An 18,548-nucleotide genomic window follows, 5' to 3' on the forward strand; every position below is an offset into this window, starting at 1 on the left:
CCTCTTGTAGGCAGGCAGTCCACATAGGGGCGATGCAATAGCCAATCACAGACTTTATTTGACATTCTCTAGGACTTTCTTCATGTTTATGTTGTTCCTGAACTTTCTTTACATTTGGGCATTGCTCATGCGTAGAAAAAGGTTGAGGACACCTGACCTAAAAATATCCGTCATTGTTAAGGTATACAAAACAGAACCTTTCTGTTCTACTGTATGATGATACAGAAGCATTTTCCTGCTACATCAAGAGCCCTGTGGCTTGTTGGAAAAGGCTGGAGGGTCCTGGGTTTTCAGACATCATCAACCTTCCACCTCTAAACCTGAAACTGATGTGATTCTCTGTCAAAATCTACTGATCTGTAGGAGAGCAAAGAATGAGGGTGTAAACTATTACCGCAGAGCAGACAGAGAACTATTATTTTCAAGGCATTGTGACCTAAAACCCAGAAAGACTGACATTGCTTGCAGAATATTTTATGAATATCCCACAGTGCACCCTGTTGTACAGGAGCCATACATTAATTAGAGCATTCAGCAGACACCGCAATGTGTTACACTCATCCAAGTGAATCTTCATTTTTCACATGCAGCGCCGTACTAATTAAAATCAGCTTTGCAATTAAATGTGGAAAATTGTGTTCTATTTTCCAGCCCAGGCTAAGGAGAAAATGCCTTTATTTTTAGGATATTTTATTTTGATGCAAATGAATATTCCATCAAAGTGAAACCTGCAGAAGGGAAATATAAGGATTTCTCTCTTTCTTTCTTTTTTTTTTTTTATATTATTATGCAGCGTCTTCTCGGTTGCAAGATGCAATGCTTCACTATCTCTCTGCCAGTACCTGGCCCTGTTCCAATGCTTTTAGTGAGTGCTATCTGTCAAGGCATGAATAATACAGCCCCAAGGCTGTCGGCTGAATCCAAATGAGGCATACATCAGGAAGAAAGCACTCGACTTTAGCTCCAGAACATGCTCCTGTGAAGACAGGCAATTATTCACCCACGGCTGCAGCCATGGCAATCAAACTGGTGGGTGAAAAGGTATATGGAATATATATATATATATATATATATATATATATATATATATATAGTCAACTACAAGAGGTCCTCTGCACTCAACCCGTTATCAATATATTTAAGACAGAGACATTTTGTGCATACTGCTACTAAAAAATGCCTTACCCTTTAAACAACACAGGGATTGTTTGTCCATATATTGCAATATATTTAAGCTGGCCAACTACGTCAAAGTCATCCCATATCTGGCCAGTCCTACGCTTAATTTTCATCTGATTCATTAAGAATTCAATTGCTTATACATTTTACAAAGGGACTAAGTTTTACCTGCAACTTACTAGCTGCTTTCAAAGTAAAACTCCCAAACTTGGCTGCCCTTTTATTAGACACCAGTGGGATCACCTGACTATAGTTGGAGGGGGTGGGAGCTACAACATGGAGCTGGTCACTGCTCCTGTATAACTATAACAAACAAGGGAAAGTTGTGCTCACCACTATTTTTTAAAATATTGCAATATATGGACAAACAATCCCTGTGTTGTTTAAAGGGTAAGGCATTTTTTAGTAGCAGTATGCACAAAATGTCTCTGTCTTAAATATATTGATAATGGGTTTAGTGCAGAGGACTCTTGTAGTTGACTATATGTATTTTGTTGTCACATCCTCATTGCACCCCCGCCTAATGGTTTTAAAAAATAGTGGTGAGCACAACTTTCCCTTGTTTGTTATATATATATATATATATATACCAAAAATTACCGTGCACCCCTCCTTATCCTATATTGCCTCGGAGTGCGGATACTCATTGGAGAATTATATATATATATATATATATATATATATATATATATATATATATAATGACATAACAAGCTACATAGCATCCAATACATTCCTTAATGAAGGGAGTGGAAATCCCTTATACATACTTCCTACATTTTTACCATGAAGCTGATACAGCTTGAATTTAACCCTTGGGGATAGCAGATGACTCCAGCAGACCACAGATCCTCTCATACCAGAAGCAGTTTATACAGCTTGCCTATATAAGTCATATTTCATTCAGCACTAAATAAAAAGGGTCGTTTACATTGCCCGAGTGAAGTGCTAGAGCACCGAGGGGCACAAAAGCCTATAGTATGAGCCTCTGCATGATGTCCGCTCATAAACAGAGCAATGGCAGACACAAGTAGAAGCTTTATTTTTTTTTTGGGGGGGGCACAGTTCTTTGTATTCTGTTACTCTACTTGGAAGCAATTGTTTCATGGAGTTGCACTAAACTATAAGTAGAGAGTTGCTGGAGGTTTTCTTCATGTGGTGGTTTGTGCAAAGTGAAAAAAAAATGGCAGAGCCATAACCATAAGAATGAAGAAATGATACTGTGTATCATTTGCATGCACTTGCATATCTCTATCTTTGCAATTCCTTGGCTGCTTATAGATATGTCAATGCAAATGCCTGCTGAGTGGAGTAGAGCCGCCTTCTCTATCTGCAAGCAATGACAAAGCCCCCAGTTGGGTGGAAAGAGGCAGAAAAGAGGAGGAGCAAGACATGAAGACAAATACACAGTGATCAGCACTTTACTGGTGATAAGATCATGTTCCATGTGTAGCTGATTGTAACTGAAGAGGGAACACCACCTAAAAACTGTTTTAGCACAATGAATCAACATGAAATTGTAAGTGCCTGACTCTCTAATAAAAGTCAAAGGATGGACCGCACCACCATACTGTATATAAAGGGCAAATTCACTAACCTATGAAAATTTGCCAGTGACGGCTTCGCTCACAGCGCAACGCTTCGCCAGCCGTAGATTCACCAGGGCAACGCAAATTCACTAAAATCCGAAGTTGCGTCCAGGGACCCGATGCTGGCGAAGTTGCGCTAGCGTTACTGTGGCAAGCAGAGCAAAGTTGTGCTAGTGTTGCCTAATTTGCATACAGCGGGAAGTTAAAGTTGAATGGACGTATATGTTGCAGCAAATACATTACACAAGCCCAGGGAACCTTAATAAAAGAAAATAAAGTTGTTATAATGCCCTACACATGAGCCCAGTGTATAGTTTATGTTCCATATGTTAGGAAAAGTAGGGGGAAGCCGTTTACCCCATAAAAACGTTACCCTATTTTTCAGCCTATCAACCTGAAAAAAGGAAAAGACGCTAGCTTTATTTGGGACTTAGAAACATTTTCAACTATACTTTTAGGAACTCCTATCTACTCGATTTGCACTTCGCCTGGTCTGAGGTGGTGAAGGCAAGTCTGGTGCAAGAGGTAACGTTCAGTAAAATCCGCATCTTGAATTTGAAGTTACGTCCATTCGCCAGAGCGCAACTTCGCCAGGCGTTAGGGAGCAAAGTAGCACTAGAGTCCATCTCCTTCGCTAATGAAGTTACGCCATCGACCGTTAGTAAATTGGCCAAGTACCGAAATGACATCATGCTGGCGTATTTTTGCCCGTGTTAGCCCTTTATTAAATTTGCCCCAAAAAGTCCATCTTTATTAATGGCTATTAAAATACATAGGTACATCGCCTGATGCGTTTCATACTCATCTAGTCATAGGCTAAATGATGTTCCATTTCAACAGTCTAATAATCAGCTCAATGATGTGCAAATAAAAAAAAATGATGTTTACTTCACGGGAAGGAACTTTATCAGAGAAAATTTGCTTGTATTTATGGACAATGCATTCTCACAAATGTATTCAACGTTTCCTCTTTGCTAGAATAGAACATGTTTGCTTAATTGAGGTTGAAAAACATGGGAGAACACAGGAGAACAGATAGCATAGAAATTTAAATCAAACAAAGCAAACTCTGATGTGACCTTCCCCCCCCCCCAAAAAAAATCCTCCCTGGATCCGGTATTGGCTATTACAGCAGTCACTGGATCAACCATTATATTATAAAGTTCATTTACAATGCACCAAAATGCTTGCTCGCTGACATTATCAGAATAGCAATGCTGTTTCTTCTGGTGCACCAATGCACGACTCTATTAATGGAACTGGTGTCCAATGGTCATGAAACTCCTCTGTAACTTACAATATCCTTATAATTTACAATAGGGGGTACTTTATTCACTATATAATACACAAAAGCCATGAATATCCTGTAAATTATATCCTTATAAACAGTGAGTTCTGATGTCATTTCTGTCACATGACTCACTGAAACTTGTGTATTATAATAAATAAAGTACCCCCAGTTGCAAAATATGAGGATTTATTTGTATTTGGTCATGAAACTCCTCTGTAACTTATAATATCCTTATAATTTACAATAGGGGGTACTTTATTCACTATATAAACAGCGCTTAGTGATGTAATTTCTGTCACACGACTCACTGAATTTGTGAATTTTAATAAATAAAGTACCCTCTGTTGCAAAATATGAGGATAATAGAAGTCACCTCGGAGTTCCATGACCTTTATTTGGTCATGGGACTCCTCTGTTACTTATAAAATCCTTATATTTTACAAGAGGGGGTACTTTATTCACTATATTTCTGGCCACTTCTTTCATTTTAATGATGATGTATTTTCAATACAAAAGTTTAGTGATGAGCGAATTTTTTTGCCAGGCATGGATTTGCGACAAAATTACACACTTCACCATCTGCAAAGTTTGCGGCAAAAATCCACTGTGATAAATTTCGCTGTGACAAAAAAGTAATCAAGACAAAGTTGTAATCATGACAAAAAAGTCCCTTGACTTTAATGCATTTGGACAAAAAAGTCGCAAAGACAAAGAAGTCACATGTAAAAAATTGACACAGGTAAAAATTATTTTGACGCCTATTTTCTTTAATGTGTTTTACAAATATTCGTGAATTTTTTAGCAGTTTCGCAAAATTTTTTGACTGAGCAAAACGGGCAGATTCGTTCATCACTACAATACTTCCCTTCAATTTAGCCTTTAGAAAAACTCTTAAAGCACACTTTATCTAACCCATCTCTATTCTTTATGGGATATTTGGACCTACGGGCTCCGTCAACATTCAAGTGTGTGATTCTATGGGGGAATGTAAGTCATCAACACAAGAAATATGTACACAATCAAGAATACAAATTCACTTTTCTCACTGTTATATTCCTTGTTAGACCATTATTGCATTTCCAAATGAACCCTAAACAAAATTTTTTTTTTTACTCCTGAGCCACATTCAAATGTAAAAAGAGTTGGGGAGCAACACAAGCATGAAAAAATCCCTGTGGGTGCCAAATAAAGGATATAATTCTCCATTTAGTAGCCCTGTGAGGACTGGCAACCAAACGTTGCCTACAAGCCTGAAATTTAAAAATAAGCATCTACTTTGAGACCACTGGGAGCAACATCCAAGGGGTTTGTGAGCAACATGTTGCTCACGAGCCAGTGGTTGAGGACCACTGATGTATAGTGTGTTAATTATTAAGATGTACTCAATAATGTATATTAACCATATATATGGTAGTATGCTAAGTGATAACATATATGCAGTAATTATGTATTTTTATATAGTATGCTAGCTGCTAAAATGTATATACTTCTTATATTCTGTGTGGGGAAACATATACAGGTATGGGACCTGTTATCCAGAATGCTGGGGACCTGGGGTTTTCCGGATAACGGATCTTTCCGTAATTTGGGTTTTCATGCCTTAAGTCTACTAGAAATTCATTTAAACATTAAATAAACCCAATAGGCTGGTTCTGCTTAATTATATCTTAGTTGGGATCAAGTACAAGCTACTGTTTTATTATTACAGAGAAAAACAAAATCATTTTTAAAAATTTGTATTATTTGGATAAAATGGAGTCTATGGGAGACCATTCCGTAATTCTGAGCTTTCTGGATATCGGGTTTCCCGATAAGGGATCCTATACCTGTATAAAGCTTTTTTGGGGGGAGGCTCTTTAACTTCTGCCCGAACTTCAGAGCCTGGTTATGTTGGAATTGCTGCTGAGCCATTTTATGGAGGGGTCCCTCCGCGACTTTGCTTAGTATCAATAAATCTCTTTTACTTGTGTGTGTCGGTTTAATCACTCTACAGATGGAACAAGAGCCCTTCTCAATACAGGGCTTATACTGTACATATAATTGTTAAAAATGGGTTTCTGCATCATGAGCATGGTGATATACTTATACAAGTTAAAACAGTTCAAATAGAAGAGAGGGGTGGTGGTTAGCACAGCTTTTCCAAATGGTATGCGTCCAATTCCTTAATAGTTGCTCTGTGCTGCAACTGCTGCAAATGATCCAAGTATAGGAGAAGGAAGAGGAACTCCAGCAGTGTTACTGCAAACAACTTTTTATTCCAGGCAGTGGTAATCACAAGTTAAAACAGTTGTACTCGAGGGACATTAATCTTGGGAAAACCCATCTGTTTTATTTACAACATCCCTTGCCCCACCCCTTAACCAAACCACAAAAGGGCTTTAGGATCCCCAATGAGCTTGCAAGTTTCATTATTGAAACCTGGAAGCCTTTCTATTCTGTTAAGGTTAAATGAGTGCTGCAGCATAAACTATATTGTTGGGGCTACAATGATGGTAAATTGGTGCACCCCTATTAGGTTTTGTCCATGCCTGAGTTCATTGTAGACAACACTGAGTGCTAAAACCCAATGAACCTCTCTTGGATTCCCAATAGAAGAGTCTTGATTATATATAATCCTGTCCTATTCTGCATCTCTGTAGATGTATTGTTGCAGATCATGAAAGCCATGTGCTAAATAAAGGCTTTTTAAACTAAAAATCCTTTAGTGGAGCTGTGTCAAATATTAGAGCTGCTTCTCTGTAGATGAGTATTACAATTTACATTTCATCTAGAACCAAAAACCAACCCTTAATTTAAGCCCAACATATGCAGCAAATCCAAAAAAACATATTACATATGTTTCATTGGCTTAGTGCATAGCCAATGCTTCTTCAGAAAAAATATTTGTTTTCCATAAACACTTAAACGTTTCAATGAAACAGAACTCCTCACTGTTGGTGTTTTAGATGTACAATATAAGAAAAGCTTTGTCCAAAGACGCATTTCTTATCAAAAGCCTGCATGATGGCCGCACAGTTCTACAAAATTATATATCGGCACTTCTGCACTTTTTTTATGCGATAAAATAGGCAAACTGGCTGAAAAGGTTACAGCTTATCCTTTGTAGTATGTGAACAGAATGTGTTTTTCCCCTGAAGATCACTTCCAAAATATTTTTATTTTCTCATCCACAAGCAAATGGTTAATAAAGAATAAAATTGTCATCTCATTGGATCTTATCTTTGATGTACTGTATCTCAACAGAGCTCTACTCAGTAGTCTTTTCTATACAGCATATGAGGGCTTATCTACAAAGCAAGTACAATATGCAAAGTTGTAACAACCACGTTCTGGAACCTTGTTCGATGATAGTACCTTGTGGACACACATGAGAACCCCGTGGGTTCCGGTGTTCACCGACACCCTTTTGGGGCCCCAGGCTTTCTGCTGCGGAAACCAAACAGGTAGTGCATAACAAGTCCGTAAACGAGGCACCGGTAAGGATCAAGAGAAGGTGTAGTCAAGTCAGGTGAAGGGTTCAAGGCTGGTGGCAGGAATCATAGTCGGGGGTCAGGCAGTAGTCAAAACCAGGAATTCAAAAGTCAGAATAATACGCTTTTGCAGGAACAGATAAACTGGAACCAGCTTGGGCAAATGGTGGACAGGCCTTTTAAATGGGATTTGGCGCCAAAGATTCAAATCTGACGCCAAAAGATGACTTCATGACGGCCAGAGTCAACACGCCAGCATCAGAACGCTCAGCGTCCATAGCAAGAGACGCCAGCGTCAAAGGAAATCCTCACTGTGCTCAATCCAGAAGTGCGTACCTGCACACTAGGACTCGAGAAGAGACACGCCGGGAGGTAAGGGACCAGAGAGATCTCCCGGCGTGTCTTACAAAAGTGCTAAATCCACCTTGCACTGGTGTAGGCACAAGCATAGTAGCGTATAATTTGTGTATAATGTATTAATGTGGACAAAAACTTGCATCTGCTTTAGTATATTGTTCTTAAAGGAACAGTTCAGTTTAAATATAAAAACTAAATAGATAGGCTGTGCAAAATAAAAAAAATTTTTAATACAGTTAGTTAGCCAAAAATGTAATGTATAAAGGCTGGAGTGACTGGATGTGTAACAGAACATAACAGAACACTACTTCCTGCTTTTCAGCTCTCTAACTCTGAGTTAGCAACATGTTGCTCTCCAACCCCTTGGATGTTGCTCCCAGTGGCCTCAAAGCAGGTGCTTATTTTTGAATTCAGGGCTTGGAGGCAAGTTTTGGTTTCAAAAAACCAGGTGCACTGCCAAACAGAGCCTCAATTTAGGTTGACAACCCACATAGCGGTTACCAAATGGCCAATCACAGGCACCCCAAGAACATTTTTCATTCTAGCGTTGCTCCCCAACTCCTTTTACTTCTGAATGTTGCTCATGGGTTCAAAAGGTTGGGGATCCCTGCCCTAGAACAAGATATATGCCTTAAGAGCGTAGTGGTGGAGACATTCACTGATGATGGGTTAGTTCTGTATAAAGGGACACATTAACCCCCCCTCCCCAATTGTTCTCAAAGGCAGTGATGGGCGAATTTCTCCCATTTCTCTTCCCCACGAAATTCACGAAACAGCGAGAAAAATTTCCGAAACTCTAATTTTGACGCCCGCATCAATTAGCGTAAATTTTGACGCCAACATTAAATTCAATGGGCATCTGAATAGTGTCGATGCATGACGGTTTTGACGTGAGCGACTTTTCTGACGCGAGTCCAAAATGTATTCACCCGCGGCGAAATGCAGAGGTTCACCACAAATTCGCAAAACTACTCAAAGGCAGGTGAAGAATAGATTACAAGCAATATACAAAATTTAATAAGCCATGTTACAAAACCACAGGGGCCTGACATGATAGTGCTGACTAACTAACAACCATATGCACAGCTGTAACCTCATAGCACATAGTACACAGAAAGTTGTTAAATGGCTGTCATTTCTAATATGGCACCATCTATAAAAGGCTTAAAATTGTATTGTCTCACCTGAAGTTTTTTGTGACATATTTCTGTTATTATTAAGTGTCGCTGAAAGCTTCCAGCAAGACTCTGTGTATTGGTATCATAAATAAAATCAGTTATTCTATAGAACCTTGTCTTTGAGTCTTTAAATGATAGGTCTCAATCATTAAAAATCATAAGAAATGAATTGTTGCCTTCAAATTCTAAACCTACATTAAGAAATGTATAAATAATGAGTGATATGCTAAACACTATATATACAATAAATGTATTTTACCATGATTTTAATAAACCACGCCTGAATTTAAAAAAAAATATCATAAGAAATGGGTCAAATTGGGTAAAGGGAAAAATGCCACCTTTTCCTGGTCAGAAAATGGTAGCATGGACTCTAGATACCTTGAAAGACTATTAAAACTGATTTTAAAACATTAAAGGTGACAGAGGCAGAGGAGCTGTAATAAAGGGTCTTGTAACTATGAGCCAAGTATATGACCTGGAAACTCTTAAAACCTCATCCACCCAAGCGCTTACAAAATGAATACACAAATGGGCCTATATATATTTATCCCTCCTCATAAAGTTTATTTCCCAAGACATTGATAATAAGAACAAGAAGGAAGATGATGCTATAGAATAGGGAAGACACTGATCTTCATGCAAAGGTTTGAGCTATGGCTGCCATTCACAAACAATCCATTCAGCCCTCAAATCCAAACAGTCCAAATGCCAAAGATGGTATCTTCAGCAAACAAGGTGACAGTACCTACTGTATGTTGATACCTAGGCTGTCTGGCTGGTCAGAATCATTAGCCCTAAATATTATCCTGTTTTCTCAAAGAGGTTCACTTGAGACCAAACATATCAACACTGAGCATGGATTACATGCTTACAGGTCTTATATTTAGGAAAAGCATGAGAATTGTAGTAAGATCACCAAAGTTACCTTATGCATATGGCAAAAGCACCTTAATATGTTCCTTGGGATTTTGCCGACATACTGGATAAGGTATAGACACAGTGAAAACCCTGCAATCTCTTCCTAGAGGAGCAGATCCTTGGAGGTTATCATTGCAGGCATGTCTTACTTTTTTAGTGATTTAAAAGCCCTACTTGCACAAATTATTGGCCAAACTGCCCAATCAGTATGGGATAAAGCAAGTTTACCCCATGTCAATTTGTCTTTTGAAACTCATGAGGGTCTCTGTGGACATGCTGGTCTTAAGGTATCAGGGCAGCTCTTACGACCCTAGTGCAGCTGCCCCCATCTTGATAAAGCTACTCATCATTGTCAGAATGTCCTGCAACATGATAGTACTGATGACCAAGTACAAAGAAAGTTGCAAAATGGGTGTAATTTCTATCTAGAAGATAAACCATGTCATCATCTACTGTATAAAAAGCTAAAATGTGTAAGGGTCTCATCTGAAGCTGTTTTTTAAACATTTCCATTATTGTTCTGTGTCGCTGAAAGCTTCCAGCAAGACTCTGTAGGTCTCATTTATAAACTTTGAGCAGTGCAGAATGATTCGCACAGTGAAAATATTTGCCCAACGCATGGTTATATTTATAAACCTGGGTTACAGTGGGGCATTTACAAACAGAATTACAAATTTTTTTGCACTGCGAATGTCCATAAGGGCTTTTTAAATATGGTATAATGGCAAATGGTGAATATTTATGCTCACACTCTGGGGCACATTTACTTAGCTCGAGTGAAGGAATAGAAGAAAAAATACTTCAAATTTCGAGCGTTTTTTTGGCTAATTCGACCATCGAATTGGCTACTTCGACCTTCAACTACGACTTCGGATCGAACGATTCGAACTACAAATCGTTCGACTATTCGACCATTCGATAGTTGAAGTACTGTCTCTTTAAAAAAAACTTCGACCCCCTACTTCACCAACTAAAACCTACCGAGCTCAATGTTAGCCTATGGGGAAGGTCCCCATAGGCTTCCTAACAAATTTCTGATCAAAGGAAAATCGTTCGATTGATGGATTAAAATCCTTCGAATCGCTCGTTTCGAAGGATTTAATCGTTTGATCGAACGCTTTTTCCTTCGCTCGTTCAATCAAAGTATTTGCGGTAAATGCTTCGACTTCGATATTCCCTAAGTAAATGTGCCCCCATGTGTTTGAGTTACGCCAGAACTTCGGTGGCAGAGTAAATATTTGCAAAACAGTTCAACAGTTTAAATGACTGTCAACGCAATTTTCATGCACAATGACCTTGCCCAGGTGCAAACACCCATCTCATTTGCGAGCCATTTGTGGATATTTCTGCACAATGCGAATTCACAAAAATGGAAAGATGGGCACAGCAGTGCAATATTTCAGCGTTCAGAAAAAAACGCGGGCAATACAACCATTTGCGAATAATATGCGTGGTGCAAGCTTTATAAAAGATCCCCCATATATTTGTTTCAGCAATAGAAAAAGAACCTTGTTTTTCAACATTGATAAGGTTCTAATGATTAAAATTACCAACAATAGAGAACCCAAAAAAATTGATAACATATGGAAAACATAAAATGCATAAATGCAAAACAAAAAATGCTCACTATGTTGAAAACCCCATAGACTTATGGCTAAATAAATAAATGGTATTATATAATAAAAGAAGCAATGTTTAGCCACCTATAGCATCTTATAAGCTTTACTTATCATCTAGGTTACTACAAACGTTAGCCTTTTAACACAGATAGAATGATTAAAATGACAATTTAAAACGTATTTTCTTCACTAGAAGATAATGCAAAACAAATAATCCCTAAATGCCCGTCTCTAGATGACCTTGGCTGGAGTAGGCTTTTACATATACTGCTTTGCATGTGCAACTGGCAGCATCCAATGGAAATTAGACCACCATGGTTAATTTACTGTATTAACATGCAAGGCAGTTGGCAAAGGGTTAAAGAATGTGAAATTTATTTGCATACACACACGTGTCTGTGCTGACATGAAAAAAATACTTTATCTGCATAATTTGTTCTCACTAATCGGCTGACAGTTCAGTTCATGTCTGTATCTGATTTATCAGGGGTACAAGAGCTCCAATGAAATCCAAACATTAAATTAACCACACAAATAAAACATGCTGTTGATAAGCAACCCATACGTAAAATGTTTGTGAAGATTCTCATTCATCCAGGTCATGGTATATCTGTAGAAAATAGTCAAATCAACTGGACTGTGTTTTTTCCCTAGAAGACTTTTCACCAGTCATCCAACAGTTATTCGTAATTGAGAAAGCCAGTTGGATGACTGGTGAAACGTCTTCAAGGGAAAACAACTCAGCAAGTCCAGTTGATTTGACTTATTTCTACAGACAATACTTACAATATTTTGATTATTTTCTGTGTGATTTGAGCAAACCCATGAAAGTCCTGGCTAACAGTGATCCTAAAATGTGTCTTTATTTAACTACAGTATATGTTTTTTAACCTTCAACAAAGTATAAATATATATGCCTATAGAAAATATTTTTTTTAAATGTTTTCTGCCTCCAGCTCTTTTACACCAATGATCTATATTGAAGGTAATACTTGTAATACAAAGGTAAAATTTTGCAAGTAAAAAATGGAATTCCTTCTCAATACCTATCTTAAAGGGATGCTGTTATGGGGGAAAAACGTTTCTTCAAAATGAATCAGTTAATAGTGCTGCTCCAGCAGAATTCTGCACTGAAATCCATTTCTCAAAAGAGATTTTTTTATATTCAATTTTGAAATCTGACATGGGGCTAGACATTTTGTCAATTTCCCAGAAAACAAGCAGAATCTTGGCAGAAATCTCAAATCGAATCCTGGATTCAGTGCATCCCTCGTAGGAAGGGCTATAAGCAGTTGATCAGTTAAAATGTTGCAAGAAAAACACATGCCTGGCCTTGAAATTGAGAACAACCACTTAAATACACAAGAATATACTTAACACAAAGGTCAGAAATCTAGACCGTCTTTGTTTGGGGCACCAACCTGATCTTGTATCCAGCAATTTACCCCTGATTTGATTTGAATCTCTTATTCTCAACTGAAAATATCATGGCCCATGCATCCGCCTATACTTGCTTACCTGACTAGCCAATAAAAACGATATCATTGTTGGAATGATAAATGGACACAGCTTTATTAAAGTTGCAACAGTGCATAACATCAATACAATCTGTAACATCAATGATCCATACATGACATCCATTTTATAAAATACAACAATTCCATGCAAAAACATCCATGTAAAAGTGAGTAACAATCTGTCTGTTTAAGCCCCTTGTCAGTCTACCCTTTCACAGCCGTGCTCAGGATATCCTCCAGCCGCCAAATCCCTAGCTCAGAGGATGCCTGACTTATGTCCCAGGCCTCCTTTAACGCCCGTTTTAGTACTCCATCTGCCCCCTATGGTCATCTACCTTAGGGGTTAAACCATCCACTCGACCCGATCTGGCATACTAGAACAGATCACCTCCCCGGCAGACTGACAAGGACCCGCCTGAGCTGTGACAAAAACTATATTGCCTCTCTTGGCTCCTTGAATTTGCCTGCCATTTCCCCATATCCCTGGCTATCTAACTCCAAATTAGTGTGTCCCTTAACCCTCCAAGGCTAGGGGAGGGTGGGTGGCGACTTTACTTTGGTCTGTCCACCTAAAATAGTGCCTAACCAATCCTCCCTAAATCTCCTATGTGCCCACTCCTCCCACCTTTTACTAAGCTCTCCCTCTTAAAACACTTGACCTATCTTCTGCTAGCGATGCTGAGCTGGGTCATGCAACCCCTCCTCCGACCGTGCTGCTCATTCTCATTCTTTGGAAAACCCTCCATATGCAAGATACAAAGGGGCAGATTCACTATGCGCCGAATTTGCGCTAGCGTCCGGTTCGCTCGCATCGCAACACTTCGCCAGGTGTAAATTCACCCAGACAACGCTAATTCACTGATATGCAAAGTCACGTCCAGGGCGACAAACGCTGGTAAAGTTGTTCTAGCGTTACTTCAGCAAACAAATTGAATTTGCCCCAGCGGTGGCTAATTTGCATATGACAGGAAGTGAAAGTTGAACACAAGGCCAGGGAACCCTAATAAAATAAAATAGAGTTGTTATAATGCCCTACACATGAGCCCACTGTATAGTTTATGTGCCATATGTAAGGAAATGTAGGGGGGAACCTGGGTCCAAAAAAAAACGGACTTTTGCAGCCTATCACCCTGAAAAAGTGAATACTCCGGCGTTTTTTGGGACTTAGAAAACTTTTCAACAAAAAAATTGAGGAAGTTCTATACATTCCATTGCACTTCGCCTGGTCTGAGCTGGTGAATGCAAGTCTGGCGGAACAGCTAACGTTCAGTAAAATCCGCATCTTGTGAATTTGAGCAGTTATGCTGTTCGCCACAGCGAAAATTCGCCTGGCGTTAGAGTACGAAGTTGCGCTAGTGTCTATCTCCTTCACTAGCGAAGTTAAGCCTGCGCTCGTTAGTAAATCATCGAAGTACCGAAAAGACGTCACTTCACCCCAAAGTGACATAGGTGTATCCCTCATACTTAGTGCACAAAATAATTGCTGTACACTGGCACCAAATTACTAGATAATTTGGCTTTCATTTCTCCAAACTGCACATCTCAATTATTCACCCCACAGTTTTTCAGCATGAGAGTTTACCAATCTATGACTATCATTCATTTTTTCAAGTTTAAAAAATATGAATTTCAGAATGTAGTACCTACAGTATAAAACACAATACACAGTTCCTGTGTAAAATACTGAGATTTAGTACACGGCCTCATTCCGATACCAGTTCCAGATTACATGACCTATTCCTTTACTCTTTCCACCATTTGCCATTATATGATAGTGACAGGGAAAAGCTGCCCAAGTCAAAATGGTTTATTGAACATTGAACAGTTTAATGATCGGTGGCACCAGAAATGCTCATAATAAGGCTCATATACAGTAATATAACTGGTGCCTAGTTTTGAGAGTATGCATTCTATTCCTGTTGTAATAAAGATTGAGGTCTGTATTGCCAATGAAAAGATGAAGTTAAAGGGTACAAAAAAATGATTAAATAGTTGTTTCAAAAGTTTTTTTCAACTAATGGCAAAACTTTTGAATTGGTTTTAATTCCCTAGTTGCTTTTTATAATGTAAAAATAAGTGAATTTCATATGATTTTAGGGATGCGCTGTATGGGGTGATTCAGTTTAGAAAGTTGCCGAATCCCAGGATTGCAGGATTTGTATTTGGCTTAATCGTAAGCGTCCAGCGAATCTGTCTTCAAAGCTCTGGATAACCATATTCTTTATCTTACTAGTTATAATATGCTAATTATCGTTGGAATTGGTATATGATCATATCTTTTGTGGAGGATTCAATATTTGTTGAATATGATGCAGTTGATGCATCTTTAATTTATATATGTTTAGTGATGGGCGAATTTATCCCGTTTCGCTTCATCGAAAAAGCAAACTTCCCGCGAAACATCGAAAAATTCACTAAATTCGTCTCGTTTTTGACACCGACGTCTGTTTTTGGACACCGGCTAATTTTTGCCGCAATTTTGCAAATTTATGAGGTGGCGGGGGAATCGTGGGAATTTGCCGCAAATTCGTGCTTGACGAATAAATACGCCCATCACTATATACTGTATGTTATTAATACTGACTTAGATGAAACATCTGCAGATCTTTGTGTCAGCCCAAGTGTGAAAGGACACACTAAGGGTAGTTTTATCAAAGTTTGTTTTGGAAGTCCTTTTTCTTGTAAATTGTGTATATAAGTATGGTCCATATGCCAAGGCATGCCACTGTGTCCCCTTAGTCCACTGACTCCTGAAGTGAGACCTGGCTATTCCTTTAAAATAAACTTTCAAGATAAGACCTTCAATAAGGTCAGAAAATGAAAAATTAAACTTTATATAAATTCATCAAATCCTGCCTCGATAAACTGTATTCAATGACCCAGGCAGTATAATCATATCAATGCATAAAGGCCCTGGACATATAAATGACAAAGTGTGCCAGAAAACCTGTATTCTCATTATTTCTGTACCCCTGAAATCTGTAAACCCATTACAATCCTGTTATTACTGACTAATCTTGTTTTTTAATTTGCCACTAGAACATGCGGGCTAGCAAAATTTCCTAGCACTCAATAATAAAAAGATAATAATCGCTTAAAGCTAACTGTAGAAGTGCAATTTAAGATCTAACAAACATACAATGCTTTTTACGATATTAATGCGGTTAAAACAGTCGCCTGTGTAGAGAAGAAATTTTGCAAACTTTTAAAATCTTTTGACCTTAGTTATTGTGCAGTCTTAGTTGTGTTTGCACCTAAGTGGTGTAATCAGCCAATTAAAATGTTATTTACATTATTAACAGACTCCTTGGAGCTTATTGTGTGTGCGATACGTTTTGTTTGCTTCTCAGCTTTTTGTTTGTTCCTCTTAATCAGAGATCAACTCATTTAGAGCAAGAGGTAGAGGTGAACACTGAAACTAAGCACTGCTTACTTTATCATAGTCATCCCGAGTCTAGGGAAAGGTGAATTCTAGGTGCAAAGTCTCTCAGATAAGATGAAGAGGGGGTCTCCATAAAGTGGGAAGTGGCCCAGGTGCACTGCCCTGAGCCCTCAGCATGGGGAGCAGACAACCGTGAATAAATCTGGAGCAGGCTCTCAAACAAAGGCAATCTTCCATCAAATAGTTGAAATTAAGTAGAATTTTTTTATCGTGTCCTCTGCCTTACGCGTTTCATGTTACAGACACTTAATCAATGTTTGTAACAAGAAACGTGTAAGGCAGAGGACACAATAAAAAAAATTCTACTTAATTTCAACTGTTTGATGGAAGATTGCCTTTGTTTGAGAGCCTGCTCCAGATTTATTTGCGAAGTCTCTCAGACTCACAAATGAAATAGTGCTAACTAATCAAAAAAGTAAATTGCTTCTCCCCACAGCCACCACTATCCTTGCCTATAGCTCATTTTTTTGCCTCTTGTATAATGCCTTCTGCTGGCAAACTGCACATTTTTTACACCATCAATCCTCAAATGCTTTTTAGCTGAATAGTCTTCAACAGGATAGTAATATTTTTTTGCGGAGGATTTGGACCTAGCTCCTCCTTCTGCCTTGCCCTCCTGCAACCTTTCTGTGCACCCCTTCAGCTTCACACATATTTTATTATACCTCACCCACTTTGTGACATCAGGGATGGGACAGAGTGGGGTGTGGGTCTATAAAGAAAGGAGGCTTGGCTGCGGGTTGGGATTTGACAGATTAGGGTTGGGTGCAGGTTGACTTTATGTAGACCTGCACATCAGTATTGAGCTATCATTTTGTCCATTCATGTAGTTCCTCTATGTACAGGCATGATGCAGTCCATATGGTAAGATGATTAGTATGTTTTGACTTCAGCTAAATGACAACTATAGTGAAGGACCAACATTACTATACATGGTTGCATCTCATTGAGAGAGTTTATTTATATGTTTATATATTCATTTTAACATATTTAATGGAATATGTATCTATTTCATGTTCTACTGCAAAGCTGAGCTGAGAGCAGTCCGTCCATGTTGGAGAAGTGAGAAATGCGAGACATCTGATACAGATTAATGTATATTGTAAGCAGTGGCTCCATTATATTAATAGACTAGAAAAGAGTAAATGGCAGGATTACAGGAATTATACAAAGTAGCATTTGTAGCACATTTGTTGCTATTCCAATAGGTGTTGGCAGCTGCCATCTGAATTACCAACATTCTAAAGCTTAAATTGCCTTACGGTTGGGTCTAGAACTGCCTGCAGTAATGTCCCAAAGACAGAGATGAAAAGGCAAGCTTTAGGTTGTTTCGCATATGGTATATCTTCACAGTCAAGAAAAACCATAGTAACTAAAACTTTCCTATAATAGGTCAGTTTTCCAAAGTACTAAATACAAATACAGTGTACTGAGGTCATATAAAGCATTCTATGGAGTGCTGGATCAGGCCTTATGTTGGTCAGCCCTTTTCAGATATTTTATGAATGTCTGCGATTCAGCCCTGACAACCAATAGATCAACATATGAAAGTCCAGCCATAGATCCGCAACTGAGGGATCATTTCCAATGTCTTCCTTGATCTAGAATCAAAGTATTTTAGCCTCTCACTTTCTAATTGCTGGTAGATATAGTATATTTACTATTTCACCCCTCCTGTAGCAACAGATGTTTAATACTTTGGCAATGCTGGTTGATGCTTCCAACCCATGCCAGAAGAATTGAATTTTCATAAATTAGCATGACACCTTGTCATCCCTTTCCATCTGTCCCCAACGGCCCAAGCACGCGTATTTAAGTTGCATTTAAAAAAGCTGCTCGCACTTATAGGATTGGGTTTCCATTGCCATCACTGAAATCCTGGAAATACACTAAATCTAAGATAATGGCCTCAAAGAAAGTGAACATCTATCCACCTCTGCCGTGGGACTAACCAGTATCAACTTTCTTTATTGTGCTCTTGTAAC

General features: G+C 38.6%; 1 protein-coding gene across 9 annotated transcripts in view; it reads right to left on the reverse strand.

The window, feature by feature from the left end:
* The window catches only part of LOC108717166 (myelin transcription factor 1-like protein), a 310,654-nt gene that overhangs the window by 106,313 nt on the left and 185,793 nt on the right, over nt 1–18,548 (reverse strand). The window lies entirely within an intron of this gene.

This window comes from Xenopus laevis, chromosome 5L, assembly GCF_017654675.1.
Source record: "Xenopus laevis strain J_2021 chromosome 5L, Xenopus_laevis_v10.1, whole genome shotgun sequence".
NCBI lineage: Eukaryota > Metazoa > Chordata > Amphibia > Anura > Pipidae > Xenopus > Xenopus laevis.